The sequence below is a fragment of the Canis lupus genome, chromosome 7, assembly GCF_003254725.2.
Source record: "Canis lupus dingo isolate Sandy chromosome 7, ASM325472v2, whole genome shotgun sequence".
In the NCBI taxonomy this organism is placed as follows: domain Eukaryota; kingdom Metazoa; phylum Chordata; class Mammalia; order Carnivora; family Canidae; genus Canis; species Canis lupus.
In genome coordinates, this window is record NC_064249.1 from 2,122,389 (window position 1) to 2,145,392 (window position 23,004).

Genomic DNA, 23,004 nt, shown 5'->3' on the forward strand with positions numbered 1-23,004 from the left:
TATACTTCCAATTTTGTTAAAAATACGTGATTCTCAAAAAAAAAAAAAAATGTGATTCTCCAAGCAGCTTTCTATCTATCACAACTTTGTATGCAGTCGAGGCCATTGTGTGTGTGTGTGTGTTATTTCTACTAGTGATTTTCATTATGAATCGAATAAAAGAATGACGGAGTCCCAAGGGATGCAAATGCAGTGGCCACTGTACCCCACAGAGAGCCGAGAGTGGGACCCCTGGCCCGTTTAGGGACAGTGAGTGATATGGTCGTTTAAAAGATGTTCACAAATTCTTTGAGTTTCCCTTCAAAAGATAGAGTCTGGTTCCCCGTCCCTTGAGTTTCTCTTCAAAAGATAGAGCTGGAAAAAGGGACTCCGTTCTAAAGAATAAGAAAACCACACAAAGGACAGTGTCCATAGCCTAGTCAGTGGGGACAAGGTCATAAAAGGCATTGCAACCTTGTGCCTCAGCTCTCTGGGATCTCTCCTGGGGGAAATCCGTCCGCTGTGTTGTAAGGACACTCAAGCCCTCACAGGCAGGTCCCCTGCGTGAGGGACCCAGCTGCCTGCTGGCAGTCATGCGGGGAGCCGTTCTGGAAGCTGATCCTCCAGGCCCTGGCAGGCCATCAGGAGCCAATAGCCCTCTGGGAGGCTGAGCCACAGCGACTCCTAGACCACCCCTGGACTCCTGGCCCTCAGAAACTACGGGATAGTTTGGGGTTAATTCATTATGCAGCAACAGTAAAGAGGCTCCGACAATGCACTGGGGCAGGGGTCACAAAGGACTCCCTGGAGACGGTGACAGGGCTGTGATTTGCTCTCCCCACGACATTACAGCAAATGTCCCTCCCTGTATTGCTTCTCCAACCCCCTCAAAACACCTTCTCCTTTCAATCTCGTCCCTCTACACCTTCTTGTCCTCATCCTTCTTCTCCTCCCCATTCTCTCTCTCTCTCTGTCTCCCCTTTTCTCTTCCCAATCAGAGAGCAATGGGAAGAGTTGTGTAAACTACTCTGGATCTTCCGTAAGAAGCAAACAGCTTTGATGATTACCTATTACTCCCTCCAAGAAATAGTCATTTCCATGGTGTAGATTGATCTGTGATAGACAGACACTCCCTCTCTCGTCCCAGTCCTCCTAAAATGTATACCCATTTTGTGCCCCTTGTGGAGGGCGTGGAGGGCACCACAAGACTTCAAGTGAACTGCTTAGGAAATAGCTATTTTATTTATACCTTAGGGAATATTTAAAATCAACTTTAAACTTTAAATATTCCACGGTGATTTAGTGATTCTAAATCATCTAATTAGACACTTGAGGTTTTGTTTTTTTGTTTTTTGTTTTGTTTTGTTTTTGATGAACAGAACTAAAAGGATGGATCCACAGCTCTAAACATCTTTGGCCAAGAAGAAAACTTGCTGACAGAGCCAGGCTGAGTAGCTGAAAACACAGAAGTAAAGCTTATTTGTCTCACTCTTCACAAAGTTTGCATTTTGACATTTTGGTAAAATTGCTTACAGAATTGTCCATTCTACTTAGAATTCATTTGGGCTCAACTGTTCACCAACTGGACCTCTCCAAGGGCTGCTTGAGTGTCCTCACAAAGCGGCATCGGGATTCACCTGGAAGATTCTTTCTCTGAGAGAGCAACAGTTATGAAAGACAGGATGTAGTTTGTAGTTTAAGTAATAATTAGATTTTAAATTTATTTATTCCTGTTACACAAATAAAGCATTTTAGGGGGGGGGGGTGGTGGCTAGGTGGCTCAGTTGGTTAGGTGTCTGCCTTCAGCTCAGGTCATAATCTCCAGGTCCAGGACCGAGCCCCACATCGGGCTCCCTGCTCAGAGGGGAGCCTGCTTCTCCCTCTCCCTCGGCCTGCCACTCCCTCTGCTTGTGCGCTCTCTCTCTCTCTCTCTCTCTGTCAAGTAAATAAATAAAATATATATTTTTTAAAAAGCATTTTAATTGCCTCTTCCTTTGGGCACAGGTGGAGGTGGAAGTTTCTCTCAGTAATCAGACTTATGATGTATATATATTGTTCTTTGATGTGCTTGTTGGAGATGTTCCCAGCCCAGCACACTCCTTCTATCTACTACATAATATTCCACAGAATAAGTGTCAGCACCTTGATGAACATTTGGGTTGCTTCATCCACTGTTTAATTATTACCACTTTTGTGCACAATTTGAGTACAGGGGCTGGAATCTAAGGGAGAGAGTTTGAGACTGTAGATCCAAGGTGAAGGTGCCTCTTTTTTTTTAACAGCTCTCTTGGCAAATACTCTCTGGGATCCATCAGCTCTAATATGTTTTGTGTCTTGATTTCTTTCCTTCGATAAATGGTTTTCCACCAGACACTTCCAACTGAACATCTAAATGAATAGTATATTATCTTGTGGAATAATTATAGGTGATAAAGCCATAAAAACTCAAAATATGACTATACACAGAACTGTCTCTTCTGAAACATAGTAACTACCACAGCAAATGTTTGAACGAATGCTTAGGTAAGTTGCCTACCAAGCTAACACTCATTCCCCAAACAAAATCCCAACATTGTACAAGAGGGCCACTGCCTTAAATTTAAACCTAAAAAGGATTAGAAGCAGTATTCAATTTAGAAACATCACTTCTGGGATCCCTGGGTGGCGCAGCGGTTTGGCGCCTGCCTTTGGCCCAGGGCGCGATCCTGGAGACCCTGGATCGAATCCCACGTCGGGTTCCTGGCGCATGGAGCCTGCTTCTGCCTCTCTCTCTCTCTCTCTCTGTGTGACTATCATAAATAAATAAAAATTAAAAAACAAACAAACAAAAAAAAAACATCACTTCTACTCAATGATGTTCCAGTTGATGAAATGCTAAAATAACAATTGTAGTTCAAAGCCCTGCACTGTGTTGCTTTAGACATTCCAAAGGGACTAAAGAGAATGCTGAGTAAAACAATGAGGGCGAAAGCCGGCCTAGGGGAAGGATGGGCCACATGACCTCTGAGGCTTCCTTCAATCTGAGCTTGGTGACGCTCCAGTGATTATGCACAGTGTCGTAGAACTTATTAAAAAAGTATTTTGCTGTCATCTTTTTAAAAATATATACATATATTGTAATTTAGAACCACATCGTGTGGTTTTCACTACAAGGTGTTTTTTTTTTTAACTGATTCAGTAGGATCTCAGGTCCTTTTTCTGAGAGAACATTGCCTAAAAGGGAACGCATTGCCACACTCTTTCCCAGCAAATGCCTTAGCTCTTTCTAGATTCCAAATTCTAGAACTAAAACTACACTATGTAACAAATACTTGCCAAGAGGATGATTGGTTTTTGATGGAAGGTCTGACTGCAACACCCATATTTCTCATTGCCTGCTTGCCCTGAATGTCTTAAATAAAAGGTGAGAACATAATTCACAAAGGAAGAAAATCGGCCTAAACGTAACAGTGTGGGTTTGTTCTACTTGGTGTGTGTTGTTTTCAGAATTTGTAAAAACAACAAACAAAAAACTAATCCCTGACACAGAGTTGTATGATGAATATAGTTATAAATGTCCAGCCAAGTTTTAAATCTCAGCAAAGGAAGGTTGGGGAGCCCCCGGGGTGGCTCAGTCGGTTAAGTATCTGCCATTGGCTCAGGTCATGATCTTAGGGTCCTGGGTGGAGCCTTGGGTGGGCCTCTCTGCTCAGCACAGAGCCTGCTTCTCTCCCTCTGCAGCTCCCTCTGCTTGTGCTCTCTTTCTCTCTCTGTCAAATAAATAAAATATTTAAAAAAGAGAGGGGGAGGGAGGCTTAAATGGCAAGTACTGGGTGGACAGTGCCCTCACTATGGCACAACTATGAAAACAAAGAGGCATTTATGAGTCTTGTCGGTCACTTAATGCTCCAGTCTGTTACCAGCCAAACATAAGGTTCCTAGAGCTGTTAGTGAAGTCTGTCTGGAAACCTCTAATATTATTTTGGCCCAGAGACTTCATTAGGTAATAATGCGCCTTTACAGTTCAACAAAACGAAGAAAACTTCAAGCTCAATGTATCATACAACCAATTTGATTTTTGTTGGTTGGTTTCCTTTAACTATCTCTTGATCAGAAGAGTCAAACAACCATTAAAAACCACAGCTTACTGTTTAAATTTGATATAATTCACTTTGTTTTTTTTTTGTTTTGTTTTGTTTTTTAATTTTTTTTTTTTTATTTATTTATGATAGTCACAGAGAAAGAGAGAGAGAGGCGGAGACATAGGCAGAGGGAGAAGCAGGCTCCATGCACCAGGAGCCCGATATGGGATTCGATCCCGGGTCTCCAGGATCGCGCCCTGGGCCAAAGGCAGGCGCTAAACCGTTGCGCCACCCAGGGATCCCTAATTCACTTTGAATTAAAAAAAAAAAGAAAGTCACAGTAATTGCAGTGGAGCTGTGTGTAGGACAGCTCTGCCTTTGTGGGTTGCAATCTTATTTTAGAGCCTAATTAGAGAAGATTCTTCTCCGATACTTTCTCTACTCAATTTTAAGGAATGTGTTACAGAGAATGTTCTGCTGGAAAAGCAGAAATAAAAATAGTATAAGAACGGACTCATACAATAGTTCTCAACTCCCCGTGTCTCTATTCCCCATATCACTTGTCAACTAAAATACCTGAAGCAGAGGGAGCCTGCCCCATTTAAAAAGCCTTAAATGGCAAAAGGAAGATTGTAGAGGCATAAAAAATCAACTAACTGTTTATGTCAGTTGGTTGGCATCATTCTTTGTGTCCCTTCACTGCCTAAAGTCCCTGTGGGACTCCCTCACAGCCCACTCCCACTCAGCTTCTGGGTCAAGCCATGCGGGGCCCCTTGAGACATAAGGCGATGCAGAATCACCACATTCTAGGTGTCTTCGGGGATATGTTCTACTCCAGCTCTGCACCAAACCACAAGCCGACTTATGTAACTGAGACTCAGTTTCCCCATTTTGAAATAAGAGTGTAGAAGAAGACATTAATGACTGCCAAATTCCACGGCCTAAGTGAAGCTCAATCACACCTGGCATCTAAATCTGCCTTTTTTTTTTTTAAAAAAAAAAAAAATCTGCCTTTTAAAATAGTTTCTATTATTGTATAAAGAATTATCCACTCTATTGCTTTTCAGTTTACCCTCTGTATTGTTGATCTTGGGCATGCTTTCTTTAAAATTCTTTTCCTGTTTTTCCTCTGTCTCCTGTTCCCTCAGCAGATTCTTCTCTCTTTCTGTCCCCATTCTCCATCCCAGCCTGTTTGAATTTCCTTCATCATTTGCTTGTTTTCATTAAATGCTGCTCTCCCTTCACTGTTACCTTAGGTGAAGCAGTTTCAGAAAGCACTGCTTGATTTTATTTTATTTTTATTTTTTTGCACTGCTTGATTTTAAAGAGTTCATTTGCTCTACTATAAGTAGAAAATGCTGTTATTAAATCCATGTACATAAGACATCATGACTCAAGTTCAAAATGTCATAATAGTATTTCTAACATCATGCAGTATGTAGTCGCCGTACTAAGCAACTGAGGTAACAATTTGAAGGCATTAAAAAACAACAACAATTTGAAGGCATAAGTCAGGTAGTGTTGGTTTTACTAGATTAAATTTTTTTTTAATTTTAAAATATTTCAAGCATACAGAAATTTACAGAAAATAATATAAAGTGCTAGCCACTGATCTTTGTTAAATCTGAATATTTTGCTATATTTGCTTCAACTTAAAAATATTTTTTAAGAAGATGTGTTTTTTTAAAATTTTTATTTATTTATGATAGTCACACACACACACACACACACAGAGAGAGAGAGAGAGAGAGAGAGAGAGAGAAAGAGAGGCAGAGACACAGGCAGAGGGAGAAGCAGGCTCCATGCACCGGGAGCCAGATGTGGGACTCGATACCGGGTCTCCAGGATCGCGCCCTGGGCCAAAAGCAGACGCTAAACCGCTGCGCCACCCAGGGATCCCCTAAAAAATATTTTTTTAAGTAGGCTCCACACCCAACGTAGGGCTCAAATTCATGTTCCCTAAGATCAAGAGTTGCATGCTCCCTCAATTGAGCCTGCCAGGCATCCCGTGCTCCAACTTTTTAAGATTTTATATATCTATTTGAAAGAAAGAGAGCACGTGCACATGAGCAGGGGGAGGGGCAGAGGTAGAGAGAGTGAGCATCCCAAGCATATTCCCTGCTGAGCATGGAGCCTGAGATCATGACCTGAGCTGAAATCAAGAGTCAGAAGCTTAACCAACTGAGCCACCCAGGGGCCCCTCAACTTTTAAAAAATAAAATGTTACAGATGCAGTTAAAACCTTCTGTAGATTCTATCCCATTCCATTCCTCACCTTCTGCCTCCCATGTATGCACTATTACACACCCACTGTTTTTCCTCTTGTATCTTCTTATGATTTTATTATATACAAATGTGTGATAAAATGCAGTGCTGACATGTATTTTTAAATTTTTTTTAAAGATTTTATTTATTTATTCATGAGAGAAACAGAGAGAGAAAGAGAGAGGCAGAGACACAGGCAGAGAGAGAAGCAGGCTCCATGCAGGGAGCCTGACATGGGACTCGATCCCGGGTCTCCAGGATCACACCCTGGGCTGAAGGCGGCGCTAAACCTCTGAGCCACCTGGGCTGCCCTGTATTTTTAAATTTTATATAAATGATGTCATACTGTCTTTCAATGTTGAGATTTACCCATGTTCACTGACTTAGTTTAAGTTCATTCATTTTGATTGTTGTATAGTGTTCTTTTATATGAATATACTGCAATTTATTTATCTATTTTACTATGAATGGATATTTAGATGTTTTCTAATCATTCACTGTTGCAAATGGTGTTAGATTAAATATTATTTTTTAAAATATTTTATTTATTTATTCATGAGAGACACACAGAGAGAGGCAGAGACACAGGCAGAGAGAGAAGCAGGCTCCATGTAGAGAGCCCGATGTGGGACTCGATCCCAGGACCCCGGGATCGTGACCCAAGATAAAGGCAGATGCACAACCACTGAGCCACCCAGGTGCCCCAGAATAAATATTCTTTTACCTATTTTCTTGGACATGTGTATGAGAGTAGCTGAGGATTGTGAAGCTGCACACCTTCAAACTAAATACGTATTTCTAAATTACTCTCAAAAGTGTGCCAATTTAAGCTCCCACCAGGCATATGGGGCTTCAACTATTCCACATCCATACCGGAACTTGAGATTACCAGAGAGTTTCACATTGTTTTTTCTGATATAATACATGAAAATGCTGGCTTGGTTATAATTTGTTTCTGTATCTCTTTGATTACAAGTGAATTTGAGCAGTTTTGCTTCACATTAATTAAATTTCTCCTTTGACTTGACTATTCATATCCTTTGTCCATTTTACTTTTGAATTGTCTTTATCCTATTTTGAATTTTTCCTTTGTGGATTGTGTGAAATAGGTATGTAGTTTTATTTCTTTCATGGGACTGACCAGTTTTTCCACCACCAATTACTGAAGAGTCGTGCTTTCTGCATTGGTGTATAACACCCTATAGCGTTTTCATGTATGAATGGTTCCGTTCTGCAATTCTTTATTTGGTGCTATTGATCTATTTTCCTATCATTAAACTAATATTAATTACAGTAGCCACAATCCTCATTATTATAGCTTTATAATAAGCTTTCTTACAGGTTGGGGAAATTAATTATCTTGTTCTTTTTCTTCAAAACATCTTTTCATATAAGCTTTAGAATTTACTTGTCAAAACACTAGAGAGTTTGATTGGAATGACAGTGAGTTCAGAGATTAACTGGAGAAGAATGAACATTCCTTTTTTTTTTTTTTTTTACAGTATTGACTCTTCTAATGAATACGATTCATCTCATGTTTTTATGTGTCTTCTTTTACTTCTTTTTAAAAAAATATTTATTTATTTATTTTCTTTTTTTAAATTATTATTTTTTATTTATTTATGATAGTCACAGAGAGAGAGAGAGAGAGAGAGGCAGAGACATAGGCAGAGGGAGAAGCAGGCTCCATGCACCGGGAGCCCGATGTGGGATTCGATCCCAGGTCTCCAAGATTGCGCCCTGGGCCAAAGGCAGGCGCCAAACCGCTGCGCCACCCAGGGATCCCCTATTTATTTATTTTAAAATGAGAGAAAAAGAGCATGCGGGCACACAGCAGGAGGGGCAGAGGGAAAGAGAGAATTTCCAGCAGGTTCCAAGCTGGGTGGGGAGCCCCATGCAGGGCTAGATCTCATGACCTTAAGATCATGACCCGAGCCAAAACCAAGAGCTGGATATGTACACAACTGTGCTCCCCAGGCACCCCTGACAGTGTTTTGGTTTTTTAAAAGATTGTATTTATTTGAGAGAGAGTGAGCACAAGTGGGGAGGGGTGCAGGGGGAAGGTAGAGGGGAAGGGAGAAGCAGACTCCCTGCTAAGCAGGGAGCCAGACCCAGTGCTCCATCCCAGGACACTGAGGTCATGACCTGAACTGAAGTCAGACACTTAACCGACCCAGCCACTCAGGTACCCCCTGAGAGTGGTTTTATAGGAAGAATTTTATCCTTGGGGTCAATGTATTTAAAGGCTAAAATCTATCCAGGCTTAGGCTTCCTAGTTCTCTTCAGTTAGTTTTGATGAGTTAAACTTTTCTAGAAAAATTTTCCATTTCATGTATGTTTTCAAGTTTATTTACATAGACTTCTTCATAGCACTTTCTCACTATTTCAGTTTCTGCTTTATCTGTAGTCATATCCTTTTTCTTATTCCCAATATGCTCCTTCGTGCTTTTTCTCTTATTTATCTAATTAGTTCTGCCAGAAGCATGACTACCTCGTTAATCTTTTTAATTTAATTTTAATTTATTTATTTTTTTAAGATTTTATTTATTTATTCATGAGAGACACAGAGAGAGAGAGAGAGAGAGAGAGAGAGAGAGAGAGGCAGAGACACAAGCAGAGGGAGAAGCAGGCTCCATGCAGGGAGCCTGATGCTGAACTTGATCCCGGGTCTCCAGGATCACACCCTGGGCCGAAGGCAGGCACTAAACCGCTGAGCCACCCAGGGATCCTATCATTAATCTTTTTTAAAAATCAACTTCTTTTTTTATTGATCTATTCTGTTTGTCTTCTGCATTGTTAGTCTCTGCTCTCTATTTCCTTCCTTCTACTTTCTTTGGGTTTACACTGTTGTTCTCTTCATTTATTAATTCCAGCTCACTAACTTCTGTTTTTTTCTTCTTTTTTAATGTGACACTTAAGGCTATAGATTTTCTTCTAAGAACGCCTTAGTCTTCGGCCCACAAATTCTGATGTCCGATATATTCATTATTTTTCAGCTATAAGGATTGTCTATGTTATTACTTTTTTTTGACATTGGCATTATTTAAGAGTGTGTTTTTATTAAGAAACATTTTAAACATACAATGAACAATGACGTCCAAAATCTTTCAAAATTTTGCCCATTTTGTTGGTATGTGTTTTTAAATTTCCAAATGTATGAAATTTCTACTGCCCTTTTTTGTTAGTTTCAGTAATTACGTGCACTTAACTGCATTATGTTCAGAGAGTACATCCTGCGGATGATGTTGATTATTTGATATCTGTTCAGATTTTTATTTCAGCCTCCTCTGCGATGTGTCTTATATACGTTCCATGTATGCTTGGAAAGAATGAAATTTATCCAATATTGTCGAGACCACCTTTAAGCAACAAGTTTGAACAATGGAAACTTGATCAAGACAGAAGGCCACCCACCTGCCACCAACCGCTGAGCTGAATGCAAACAGGCTCAGTAAGCAACTCGCCTGGAAATCACCACAGGCCCTAACTGACCAATTACAACCAACCAGGCAGAGTTCCTCAGATTACCAAAAAAGAGAAAATTCCATACATCCCCATACTCCCTCACTCGGCTGCCCGGTAGCCGTGGCCCCTTACCACTGCCTCTTCACAGTCAGTCTCTTCTTTGCCGTCCTGCCTCCAGCACTGTGTTCAATAAGCTTTGAACATTTTTGTTCTGCCTCTGGTGAATTCTTTCACCACTCATACCAGTGGCCTCCACCTGATGGGGATGTCCCACAATCATTTGTTGCAAAGGTCTTTAAATGTCCATTTGATTAAGTTGAAAACATGCTACGTAGGTTTTCAAATACCTGTATTTTTTTCTATTTTTCCTCTGCTTACATGACAATTATGGAAAGAGGAGTATTAAAATTCCCCCTGATGTTTGTTGATTTCTCAGTTTCTCCGTGTAGTTTGGACAACTTTGCTTTGTATGATCTGAGATTTATGTTATGAGGTGCACACAAGCCTAGAGTTGCTATATCTTTCTGGAGAATTGTTTCTTTTTATCATTGGATAGTTATCCTCCTTGTCTTTAATGATGCTCTTGGCTTGACTGTGGAGCTTTCTCTTTGTTAGCATTTACCTGGAATATCCTTTCCCATCTTACCTTTGCAAACTCTTGATGTCCTTATATTTAAGTTTCTTGCTCACTGACCAGAGACACATAGGTTATCCTGGAGGCCCATTCCCTCCCTCTAGGTTTAATCTCAGTGAAATACATCAGTGGAAGGACAGGCTGATACCACATCTCAGGAATGCCACCTTCTCTTCCCAGTGCATCCATTTCTTCAATCCAGAAGCTCCCAGGACACCCGGCTGGTTCAGTCAGTAGAGCGTGCGACTCTTGATCTGGGGGTTGATTCCAAGCCCCACATTGGGTGTAGAGATTGCTTTCAAAAAATATTTTTGAATAAAAACAAAGAGTTCCCATTGTTATATAGTAAATTAGATGTCCTTGTCTCGCCTTCCAGCTTCACTGGAAACACGTAGAATGAGAAAGAGGGAGTTCCTTTCTTTCGATTTTTGGACACATTTACAATGCCCCCACTTACACACATCTCTCTGTGGGATAATGAGAGACGGGAAGATCATGCACTGTCGGCTGTTCTCTGCCTCTAAATTTCCTCAATGAAGAGTAATTTTTCATCACATGCAAGTACTGGTATAATTAGCTTGCTCAGGCTTCTGTAATAAAGCACTATTGACTGACTGGCCTAAACAACAAAAATTTATCTTTTCACAGTTCTGGAGGCTGGAAGAAGTCCATGATTAAGGCTCCTGCTGATTCAGTGTCTGGTGGGAGGCCTCTTCCTGTCTTTGCTCACCATTCCTTTCTCTTGTTTTTTTCATTGTAGATCTTTTCTCTGGGATTATTTTCCTTTGGCCTGAAGGACATCCCTTAATAATAGATTTTTCATTGAGGTTCTTGGATTGATAAACTCTATTTTTTTTTGAAAAAAAATTCTTGATTTCATCCTTACACTCTAACAACAGTTACCTGGATATAGAGTTCTTTGCAGCAGCTTGAAAATACTGTTCCACTGCATGGTGGCTTCTACTGCTCTTGAGATGTTTGCTGTTAGTCTAATTGTCATCCTTGTGTTTAATTTCCTTTTTCCTTTGATTACTTTTCTATGATAGGATATGCTGCAATTACACTACTGCATGTCTATGGATTTTTGTTTAACCTTTTTGTTTGTTACTCCTTATGATTCTCAAATCTATGGATTCATGTCTTTCATTATTTGGTAGTGACAGTTCTCAGCCACTATCTCCTAATGTTATAGACAATTTGAAAAGCTTCATTATATACTTCTAGGTTTTCACACTTATCTTGCAGGGGACTTCTAGTAAATGCATATATGTGTATAAAACAGTGAGAACACTCATTTTCCTCTAGTATAAATGCTTTAATACTTGGCATCTGAGCAACAGGTCCATAATTTCTGATGTCTGTGATAGGCAGGTTACCACAGTGCTGCCTGCTTTAGCCTCCTTGTAAACAATGATATCCATGAAATCATGGTTTTGATGTCCTAGCACATATTATTAATCCTAGCACATGATTATTGAAATGAAATAATTGGGCAGCCCCGGTGGCGCAGCGGTTTAGCGCTGCCTGCAGCCCGGAGTGTGATCCTGGAGCCCCAGGATCAAGTCCCATGTTGGATTCCCTGCATGGAGCCTGCTTCTCCCTCTGCCTGTGTCTCACTGCCTTTCTCTCTGTGTGTCTCTCATGAATAAATAAATAAAATCTTTAAAAAAATGAAATAATTCATCTATGAGACAAATAATTAAAATAACCTAATGTCCTCTGCATGCCCTTGGGAAATTTTGGCATTAGCTGAAACACAACACCATTTGGAAGAGTGACCAGTGAGGTTGATCTGTGGGCAATGGGAGCCACTGAATATATTTAAGCAAGTGAGGAATATAATCAGGAGTTGTTTCCAGAAAGATCATGTGAGCCATAGATATTAGAGAATGAGGTATCAAGGTATTGATTCTGAAAGCAAGAAGATAACATGGAGTGGCACAGAGAAAATGATGAGCTTTTGTATTAGCTCTGACTGTTGTTAGCCTGCTCAGGGTCCATAGTTTTCAGGGCAAATTTAGAGCTTTTGCTAAATATAAGTGAACATTCCAATCCCTCATCCAATTTAGGGGCTCCTCTCTTGCTCTTAGTTTAGGCCAGACCCATGGTTTGGGAACTACCAGTGGGTGAAGGTGTGGTCTATTTTTGTTCTACTTTTTCCTCACCAATGCTCTTGGCTTCTTTAGGGTTGGACACAATGGTGCAGAAGGGATTAGAAGAAAAGAAGCAAAGGCTGTTTCTCGTATCTGATGTTTGTAATTCTCTTTGACTACTTAATGGATGGCAGGCATCCAGTGCTGGCTCTTTCACAGAACACATTAGTGCGGTCTTTGGAACTCCCACTGGATGTCCTGACACAGCACTGTTGCTAGCCTGTATCAGTTCCATCCTCTGGTCTATCACCCACAGCCTCTTTCTGGTGGGATCTTCTAACCCAAGCAGACAGTTCTCTTAGATGAGGTTCTTTCAAGGAAATCCTTTCCTAGCTACTTGCCATGGTATCCACTTGGTCCATAGGAAACATTGCACATACTTACTCTAGAATGAATGACTGTTCCCCAGAACAGCAGAATGCTCTCACTGCTGCCTTTTAACTCCTTGCCCTGACTCCATGGGCACCTCTAGCTCGACAATCTACCCTATGAGTTTTCCAGGGGACAGTTAGGCACCAGTTTCTACTTTCATCCTGTATATGACCCAATTTCCTCGTGACATATTCTCCCAAAAATGTTATGGTCTATTATGGTAGCAAAACTCTCAACTGGAAAATCAGATACCAATCTTCCCTCTTGTAAATAGTATTAATCTCTCTAAGTGGATCCATTGGGACCCCTTCTTTTGCTTTAGAGATAGGAGAGGAAGCATGTTACAAAACTTTCTACTCACATGGATTCTCTTACTACCAAGAGTCTCATTAATGAATCTCTTCTATAGAAGTTGGAAATGGGGAGGGATATTGATTGTTACAGATCAGATTGTAGCCTATTAGTCCTGCATGGATATGTCTAATATGTCTCTTAAATATAGATACACTTGTCACCCATTGTCCACAGCATTGAGGCTTTGGTTTGAAATTTTGAGACAAAATCTTATTCCATATCCTGTGAAATGGGCAATGGGTGTCCAAGGAAGAGGAAGGTATGAGGAGAGAAAACACAGATACATTTTTCAGCCTTACAGTTTGTCTAGAACTCTAGTGGCCTGCCCAAGAGCCTCAGCAAACCACCTTAAGTAGTAGCTTTGGCTCATTGGCTTGTTTGGGCTGTGGCTGCCTGAACTTTACTCTAGCTAGTGCTCATAGGCTCTAATGATTGCAGTTTTATCCCTTTGCATCATTGGTAGCATATTTGCATCTGCATGGAGTCAGTCTACATCTTTCCTGGGGTTCATTAGGGATCATCGTGATGCTTAATTTCCTGTCATGTCAGTTACTATCTAATATTCTTTCAAAATGAGCTTAGATAAATATTCATACACCTAAATTTGGGTGTTGTTTTCACTTCTAAGTTATATCCCTTACAGTAAATCCATTTTAAGCCGGTAATGCCTGTCTACTCTCTCCAAAATGAACATTTAGTGTATTCCTCTTTGCTATGTGCTGTCCACATAGTGGCATGCGCTTGAGGTGCCATGGGGGAAAACTTGGGGTTTACTTTTTTTTTTTTTTTACTGCTTTATTTGATTTTTGAACATTATAGCAGTAGCCCATGGTTCTAATAACAAATGAAATTACATGGAACAAACATCTATAAAACGTAAAGCTGGGGTGCCTGGCCAGCTCAGTTGGTAGAGTATGCAACCCGTAATCTTGAATGGCAAGATCAAGGTAAAAAATAAAATATGAAAAAAGAAAAGGGTAAAGCTAATCATCTCCTCTGTTTTCACTTCTGTCCCAATATCATTTATTCACTGCCATTCCCCCCGGAATAACCAACTTTAATATTTTGTTGACACATATACAAACATATATTCAGATACACTGGGATTTCTTTATCTGTTACCTAGAAATATAACCAAACTCCATGTCGTTCAAAATTTTTGAAGATTTAATGCTATGTCCCGATTTTAAGTACCCTCAGTCTGTGTATTCCAACTTACTTTTTTTCATTTGACAGGTTATCATAGAGTTCTCTACAAGTTAGTAGATAAGTATCTACAACAATATTTTCTTTTTTTTTAAAGATTTTATTTCTTTATAAATTAGAGAGAGAGAGAGAGAGAAAGGTGGAGACACAGGCAGAGGGACAAGCAGGCTCCATGCAGAGAACCCAACGTGGGACTCGATCCCAGGTCTCCAGGATCAAGCCCTGGGCCGAAGGCAGGTGCTAAACTGCTGAGCCACCTGGGCTGCCCAATATTTTTAAATTTATACATAATCTCTCTCATTCACACACACACATTATTTTACATAGCAGAGTTTATATATACTAAGGTATGTTCATTTTATTTAGTCTTTCCACCTTATCTATTTGCATTATCTCCCTGTCCCTTCCCCTACTCTTCTATTCCTCTTCCCTACCCCTTTTCCCTTTAGGGAACTTGTTTGAACAATACGATGCATATTTTTCTGTGGTTTTCTCCAGACTCATGTAACTATACGCATATACATAGATTTAAAAACCATTTTTTGCTTTGCAAAAATGAGATATTATACATGCTGCTCCCTACCTTAGTTTTCTCATGCAATAAAACCTCATCAAAATCTCTTTATGTTGACTGGAAGAATGTTAACATGCTCTTCTTCATGGCTGCATAATATTTCAGAGTGTGACTGCATGTTACATACCCATCCATTCCTCTCTCAATGGACATTCAGTTGGTTTCAATATTTTTCACTATGGATGACACTGCAGTGAACATCCTTGTACATATACCTTGGGGACTTTTACTTCTAGGAAATAGATTTCCAAAAGACTGTGGGATTGAAGATATGTGTATAGATGTAATTTTAATTACTATCGCCAGATTCCTTTTCTAAAAGACTTTACATTTCCATCAGAAATGTATGAGAGTAATTCTTTCTCCCAGTTCCAACCAGAAATAGGTACTATCCCTCCTTTTAATTTTTGACAATCTAATGAGTTAAAGAAAGTATTTTATTGTTATTTTATTTTGCATTTCCCTGACCCCTGGTGAATCTGAGAATCTTTGCATATGTTTTTTGGCAATTTGGTTTTTTTTTTTTTTTTAATGTTTTTTTTTTAATTTTTTTTTTTTTATTTATGATAGAGAGAGAGAGAGAGAGAGAGGCAGAGACACAGGCAGAGGGAGAAGCAGGCTCCATGCACTGGGAGCCCGATGTGGGATTTGATCCCGGGTCTCCAGGATCGCGCCCTGGGCCAAAGGCAGGCACCAAACAGCTGCGCCACCCAGGGATCCCTTTTTTGGCAATTTGTATTTGCTCTTCTATGAACGTACTCTGCCCATTTAGGGAGTGTGTGTGTGTGTGTGTGTGTGTGCATGTCTTGGGAGGGTCTTCTTATCAATTTGTTATAGTTCTTTGTATATTATAGACATTAGCTCTGTTCTAGTCACAAGCGCTGTATGCGTTCCTACTCCATCATTTATTTGTTGAATTTGTGTTTGCTATAGTTTGCCATTCAAAAGGTTTTTAATTTTTATATTGCTAAATACGTCTTTTTGACAACTGGAATCTGGATTTCCTATCTTAGTTGAGAAGAGCTTTTTACTCTAAGTTCATATGTTGTTGCCTGGCTATTTTTGTACAGTTTTTATTGTTTTATAATGTGTGTAGTATGAAACAGGATATGTCTGTATCTTTTTCCAGATGGATAACCAGTCATGCCAGCACCATATGGTAATAAACTATTCTTTTTCTCCAAATGGAAATACCATCTTTGTCTTGTATTAAGTTCACACATTCCCTGGGGCCTATTTCTGGACTCTGATGTTCTACTGACCTAATAATCTGGTCCCACACCAATGCCATAGAGATTTGATAGCAGTGGCCTTATGTTTGCATTCTGATATCTCATGACAGAAGTTCTCTGTCACTATTCTTTGCTTTTATATAATTTTAATGTTCTTGATCTATCTTCCATTATGAGCTCTAAGACGTTTTGATCCAACATTCTTCACATTCATTAAAAAAAATCCAGTTAGCATTCTAATGGGAATTGCATTGAATTTGTATCTTGCTCTTGAGAGGTTGCCATTTTAAAAATGTCTTCTCGTTCCAAGACTGTGGTAAATCTTTCCTTTTGTTCAGATCTTAAGACCTTCAGTAAGACTTTTACTTTTCTTCATTCAGGCCCTATGCTTTTGGAAAAAAAAAAAAGCTACATATCTTCAATAACAAATGGTATTTATTTCTCTCATTTTTAGTGCCCTTTGAGAAAAAAATTCGGCAGTTATTTTATATTGAAATTTTAACTGAGATGATTGTGGGTTTGCATGCAGTTGTAAGAAATAACACAAAGAGATCTTGTGTGCCATTTACCCAGTTTCCCTGATGGTAACATAGTGCAGAACTAAAGTGCAGTGTGAAAACCAGGGCATTGATGTTGTACAATCGACCAATTGTGTTCAGATTTCCCCAATTTTATCTGTGTTTATTTATTTGCATGTGTACATATTTTGTTCTATATAATGCTATTACGTGTGTAAGTTTGTGTATCCACTATCATGGTCAAAATACTCTGAAAAACTAGGGGGGAAAGATACTGAATAATTCTGTCACAACCAAGATCCTTCATATTTCTCTTTTATAACCATAGATACCCATCTAGCCCCCCTTTTCCCTAACCTCTGGCAACCATAAAACTGTTCTCTATTTCTGTAATTTTGTCATTCCACAAATGAAATATGCATGGAATCATATAGTATGTAAGCTTTAGGAATTGGCTTTTTCCCCCCTCAGCATGATTCCCTGGAGTTTCATCCAAGTTGTTTTGCATGTATCAACAGTTCGTTCCTATTTATTTTTTTTAAGATTTTATTTATTTATTTATGAGAGATGCAGGGAGAGAGAGGCAGAGACACAGGCAGAGGGAGAAGCAGGCTCCATGCAGGGAGCCTGACGTGGGACTAGATCCCGGGGCCCTGGGGTCACGTCCCGGGCTGAAGGTGGTGCTAAACCACTGAGCCACCTGGGCTGCCCCAAGTTCATTCTTATTTATTGCTGAGTAGTATTCCATGGTGTGGAAGTACCACACTGTGTTCAATCATTCACCTATTGAAAGACAGTTGGGCTTCTTCCAGTTTTTTTGGCTCTCCGGAGTAAAACTGCTCTGGACATTCACATCCAGGTTTTTGTGTGAAGACAAGTTTTCATTTCTCTGGGATTCATGACCAAGAGTGCAATCTTGTATCATGTGATCCTACTGAACTCAGTTGTAGAAGGTTTTTTTATTTGTTTGTTTGTTTTTGGAGATTCCCCAGGGATTTCCTGCATAGACAATCATGTTATCTGCAAATGGGGATAGTTTTATTTCTTCCATTCCAGTTTGTATGCTTTTTATTTTTTTCTTGCCCTCCAGTAGTGACTAGACTTGCCAGTACTATGTTGAATAATAGTAATGAAAGTAGACATCCTTCTTATTTCCAATCTGAAGGAGAAAGCATTTGGTCTTTCACCATTAAGTATCATTTTAGCTATAGGATTTTGCAGATGTTCTTTATTAAGTTGGATAACTTTCCTCTATTTTTTTTTATCTTGCTGAGAATTGGTTTTATTTTATTTTTCATCATGAATGGGTATTGGACTCGGTCAAATGCCTTTTCTTTGTTAAATTATGTGATCATAATGATATTATGATTTTTCTTCTTTAGCCTGTTGATACAATGCATAACATTGATTCTCGAATGTTGAACCAACCTTGCATGCCTGAAATAAATCCCACTTTGTCGTGTTATTTAATTTTTTAAATAACATCTTGGATTCAATTTGCTAATATTTTGCTGGAATTTTTGTGTCTAAATAATACTGGCCTCATGATGTGAGTTGGGAAGTATTCCTTCTGCTTCTATTTTCTGAAAAAACTGTGTAAAACTGATGAATTCTTTAAATATTTGATAAAGGTCTTCAGTGGAGCCATCTGGGCCCGAGGATTTCTTTGGGGTGAAAATTTTAAATTAAAACTTCAATTTTTAAATGGCTATAGAATTATTTATCCTGTCTATTTCATCCTGGTTGGGTGTGGTAGTTGATAGTTTTTAAGAAATTAGTCCATTTATTTTAAATTGTCAAATTTGTGAAGATAAAGCTATTTATGGTATTCCCTGCAGGATTTGTAGTATCATCCCAGTTACTCTGTGTCATCTTTTTTAAAGTCTTAGTCTTGCTAAAAATTGCGATGTTATTGATTTTTTTTTGAAGAACAAGCTTTTTTTGTTGATTTTCTCTGTTTTCTGATTTTCAATTTCATTAACTTTTTATTTATTTTTTATTTTTTAAAGATTTTATTTATTTATTAATGAGAGACACGGGTGGGGGGGGGGCGGACAGAGACACAGGCAGAGGGAGAAGCAGGCTCCATGCAGGGAGCCTGACATGGGACTTGATCCTGGGTCTCCAGGATCAGGCCCTGGGCTAAAGGAGGCACTGAGCCACCGGGGCTGCCCCTCATTAACTTTTTAAAAAGTAAGTTCTATTCCCAATGTGGGGCCTGAACTTACAACCCCAAGATCAAAGTCACATGCTCTACTGACTGAACCAGCCAGGCATCCCTGTATTTTGTTTTTTAACTTTCCTTTTACTTGTTAAAAAACTTATTTTGCTCTTCTTTGTTCTTCTCCTTCCTCTTCTTCCTCTTTTTTTCTCCTTCCACTTTTCTTCTTCTTCTTCTTTTGATTTCTTGAGGTAGGAACTTAAATGACTGATTTAAGACCTTTATTTGCTTCTAGTGTAAATGTTTAGTACTCTAAATTTTCCTCTCAGCACTGCTTTAGAAGCATCCCACAAGTTTAATATGTTATATTTTTATGTTCCTTCTGTTGTTTCTATTTTTAAATTTTGGGTTGTGACTTCCTCACTGACCCTTAGGATTTTATTTTTAAAGATTTTACCTATTTATTTGACATGGAGAGAGAACTAGCACAAGCAGGGGAAGTGGAGTAGGAGAGGGAGAAGCAGACTCCCCACTGAACAGGGAGCCCAACTCAGAGCTTGATCCCAGGAGCCTGGGACCATGACCTGAACTGAAGGCAGATGCTTAATTGACTGAGCCACTCACATGCCTCTGACCTATGGGTTTAGAATCATGTTGCTTAATTTCTCCACGTTTTCCTGTTGTTTTTCTGCTACTGACTTCAATTTGATTCTAATATGGTAAAAATTACACTATATTTCTGTTATTTAGAGTTGGCTAAGCTTTGTTTTAGGGCCCAAAATACAGTTTATCTTGGTGAGTGTTCCATGGGTACTTGAGAACAAAATGTATATTCTGCTATTATTGGGTGAAATATTCTATGTATTTCAATTAGCTCCATTGGTTGATTGACTGTGTTCAGATCTCCTATATACTGGTTGCTCTTTGGCTTGTAGTCCTTAGAGTTGCTGAGAGGGAGAGTGCCTTTTTTTAAGTTCATTATTGGTTATTTTATAGAGTTGCTATCGTGAAAGAATTTTTTCCTTATTTCCATTTTCTGGCACTTATTGGTAATATTGAGCAAAGTCATTGGATCTTTTTTTTTTTTAAGAAAGATTTTGTTTACTCATTTGAGAGAGAGAGAGAGAGCATGTGTACAAATGAAGTCAGTAGCAAAAAACTTTACCTAGTCTTTTCTAATGTTTATATCATTTTTTTCATTGAACAGCACCTCAGGGATGCCTGGGTGGCTTAGCAGTTGAGCGTATGTCTTCGGCTCAGGACATGACCCCAGATTCCCCGGATTGGTCCTTCATTAGGCTCCCGGCAGGCAGCTGCCTCTTTCTCTGCCTGTGTCTCTGCCTCTCTCTCTGTGTCTTTCATGAATAAGTAAATAAAATCTTAAAAAAAAAAAAAAGAATAGCACCTCAAAGAAAGCATTGAATGCTACTTGAAATTGTGAACAACCCTGCCTGGATTCTAAGTATAATCGACATGGTTTTAGTGTTTAACATTTTACAATAGTATTTGCTAATTTGGGATAGTCTTTGTTATATAATCCATTCTTTTGCAAATCTACCTTCTTTAAAGTTTTATTACCAAAAGAGTAAAAATAAAAATAAAGTTTTATTTCCATTGGCTGCTGCATATTATCAAATACCTTTTTTTTGTTTGTTTTTGGTTTTGTTTTTTTATCATTTTTTTTTTATCAAATACCTTTTAAGCAACTAGATGTATGCTTCTTCCCTTTAATTTATGGATGTAAAGAATTATATTGATGAATTTTCTTAAATGTAATCACTTTTGTATTCCTAGATTAAACTTTACTAGGTCAAAACTCACTGGGTTTATTATTTATTTATTTATTTATTCATTCATTCATGAGAGACAGAGACAGAGAGAGGCAGAAACACAGGCAGAGGGAGAAGCAGGCTCCATGTAGGGAGCCCGAGGTGGGACTCGATCCCGGGTCTCCAGGATCAGGCCCTGGGCTGAAGGCAGCGCTAAACCGCTGAGCCACCCGAGCTGCCCACTCACTGGGTTTATAAGTAAGATTAGTCTGTAGTCTTCTTTATTGCAACATTCATCAGGTTTGGTATTAAAATTATGCCAGCATGGGGCACTGGGGTGGCTCAGTCGATTCAGTGTCTGGCTCTTGGTTTCCACTCAGGTCATGATCTCAAAGTCTTGAGATTAACCCCGGGGTCAGGCTCCATGCTCAGTAGGGAGCCTGCTCCTCTCCTCCCTCTGTCTCTGCCCCTCCGAGAGCACTCTTTCTCTCAAATAAATAAAATAAATCTTTAAAAAATATTTACGGTTATGCCAGCTTAATAAAATAAATTGGTAAGATTTTTATCATTTCTATTGTCTTAAAATGTTTAAATGATACTGGATTTATCAATTTTCAACATTTATAGAACTTGGCTTTTTTAGTACTTTTATTTTTTAAAAAGATCTTATTTATTTATTCATGAGAGACATAGAGAGAGGTGGAGACACAGGCAGGGAGAGAAGCAGGCTCCATGTAGGGAGCCCAATGCTGGGCTTGGTCCCAGGACCTCCAGGTCACACCTTGAGCCAAGGCAGATGCTCAACCACTGAGCCCCTGGGGGTTGCCCTGAATTTGGCTCTTTTAAATAACTAGTTACTTTGGGATCCCTGGGTGGCCCAGCGGTTTGGCGCCTGCCTTTGGCCCAGGGCGTGATCCTGGAGACCCGGGATGGAATCCCACATCAGGCTCCCGGTGCATGGAGCCTGTTTCTCCCTCTGCCTGTGTCTCTGCCTCTCTCTCTCTCTGTGACTATCATAAATAACTAAAAATTAAAAAAAAATAACTAGTTACTTTTACAATGTCTTATGGTGACTTTCAATTTCTTCTGTGGTTAATTTGTGTTATATCATCTCAAGTTTATATATATTTGTTATTTCTAAATAGTTAATTTTTCTTTTTTATTCCTAGTCTGGCCTGTTTCTCATTTTTCTTTAATAAGGCTCTACTAAGAATTTATTGGCTTTATTATTCTTTCTAAAAAACAGCTTTTGAATTTATTTATCCTTTCTACTAATTTTTTTCTATTTCAGTATGTTCAGCTTTATATTATCCTTATAGTATAATATCTTTACACTTAACTCCATCTTTGTACTTTGGTTTATTTAGTTATTATTCTAATTTCTTAGTTAATTTTTATTTATTTTTTTCTTAGTTAATTTTTAAATTAACTAATTAGAATTTCTTTTTTTTAAAAATGTATTTATGATAGTCACAGAGAGAGAGAGAGAGAGAGAGGCAGAGACACAGGCAGAGGGAGAAGCAGGCTCCATGCACCGGGAGCCCGACGTGGGATTCGATCCCGGGTCTCCAGGACCTCGCCCTGGGCCAAAGGCAGGCGCTAAACCGCTGTGCCACCCAGGGATCCCCTAATTAGAATTTCTTTTCTTTTTTTTTTTTTTAAAGATTTTATTTATTTATTCATGATAGTCACAGAGAGAGAGAGAGAGAGAGAGGCAGAGACACAGGCAGAGGGAGAAGCAGGCTCCATGCACCGGGAGCCCGACGTGGGATTCGATCCCGGGTCTCCAGAATCACGCCCCGGGCCAAAGGCAGGCGCCAAACCGCTGCGCCACCCAGGGATCCCAGAATTTCTTAATTCTAATTTTGTTCTTTCATTTTTGTTTCTCTTCCTTAACGATGATGACACTTAGTTTTTCTCTGAGTTCAGGTTTTGCTGTATTCCTTAGCTTTTGTTCTGAAGTGTTCTTTTCAAAGTGTTTTAGATAGTTCAGGATAGGAGTGATATTAAGAATATTTAACAACCAGTGTTTGTGAGCACCCACCAAACAGGATGGATGTTAGTCATTAATGTCAGTATAGCTTAATCAGCGCACATTGAAGAATATCTAATGCCATTTATAATTTCAATTTTTATTACCTCTTTGGACCGAAGATAATCTAGGAGTGTGTTGGTGTATTTATTCACTTCCAAGTTGTTATATAATTCTACTTCATAAATTAGTATAAGAATTAAATGAATTGTTACATGTCAAGTACTTA

General features: G+C 39.2%; 2 long non-coding RNA genes across 2 annotated transcripts; one reads left to right on the forward strand and one right to left on the reverse strand.

Moving 5' to 3' along the window:
- The first annotated feature begins 535 nt into the window (after positions 1 to 535).
- On the forward strand, positions 536 to 1,909 carry LOC112667102 (uncharacterized). Its single transcript, XR_003141047.3, has 3 exons — positions 536 to 1,018; positions 1,359 to 1,448; positions 1,534 to 1,909. It is a non-coding gene; the product is annotated as an uncharacterized LOC112667102 (long non-coding RNA).
- Positions 1,203 to 5,467, reverse strand: LOC112667101 (uncharacterized). Its single transcript, XR_003141046.3, has 2 exons — positions 5,113 to 5,467; positions 1,203 to 1,632 (listed from the first exon to the last, which is right to left on the reverse strand). It is a non-coding gene; the product is annotated as an uncharacterized LOC112667101 (long non-coding RNA).
- Positions 5,468 to 23,004: the final 17,537 nt, after the last annotated feature.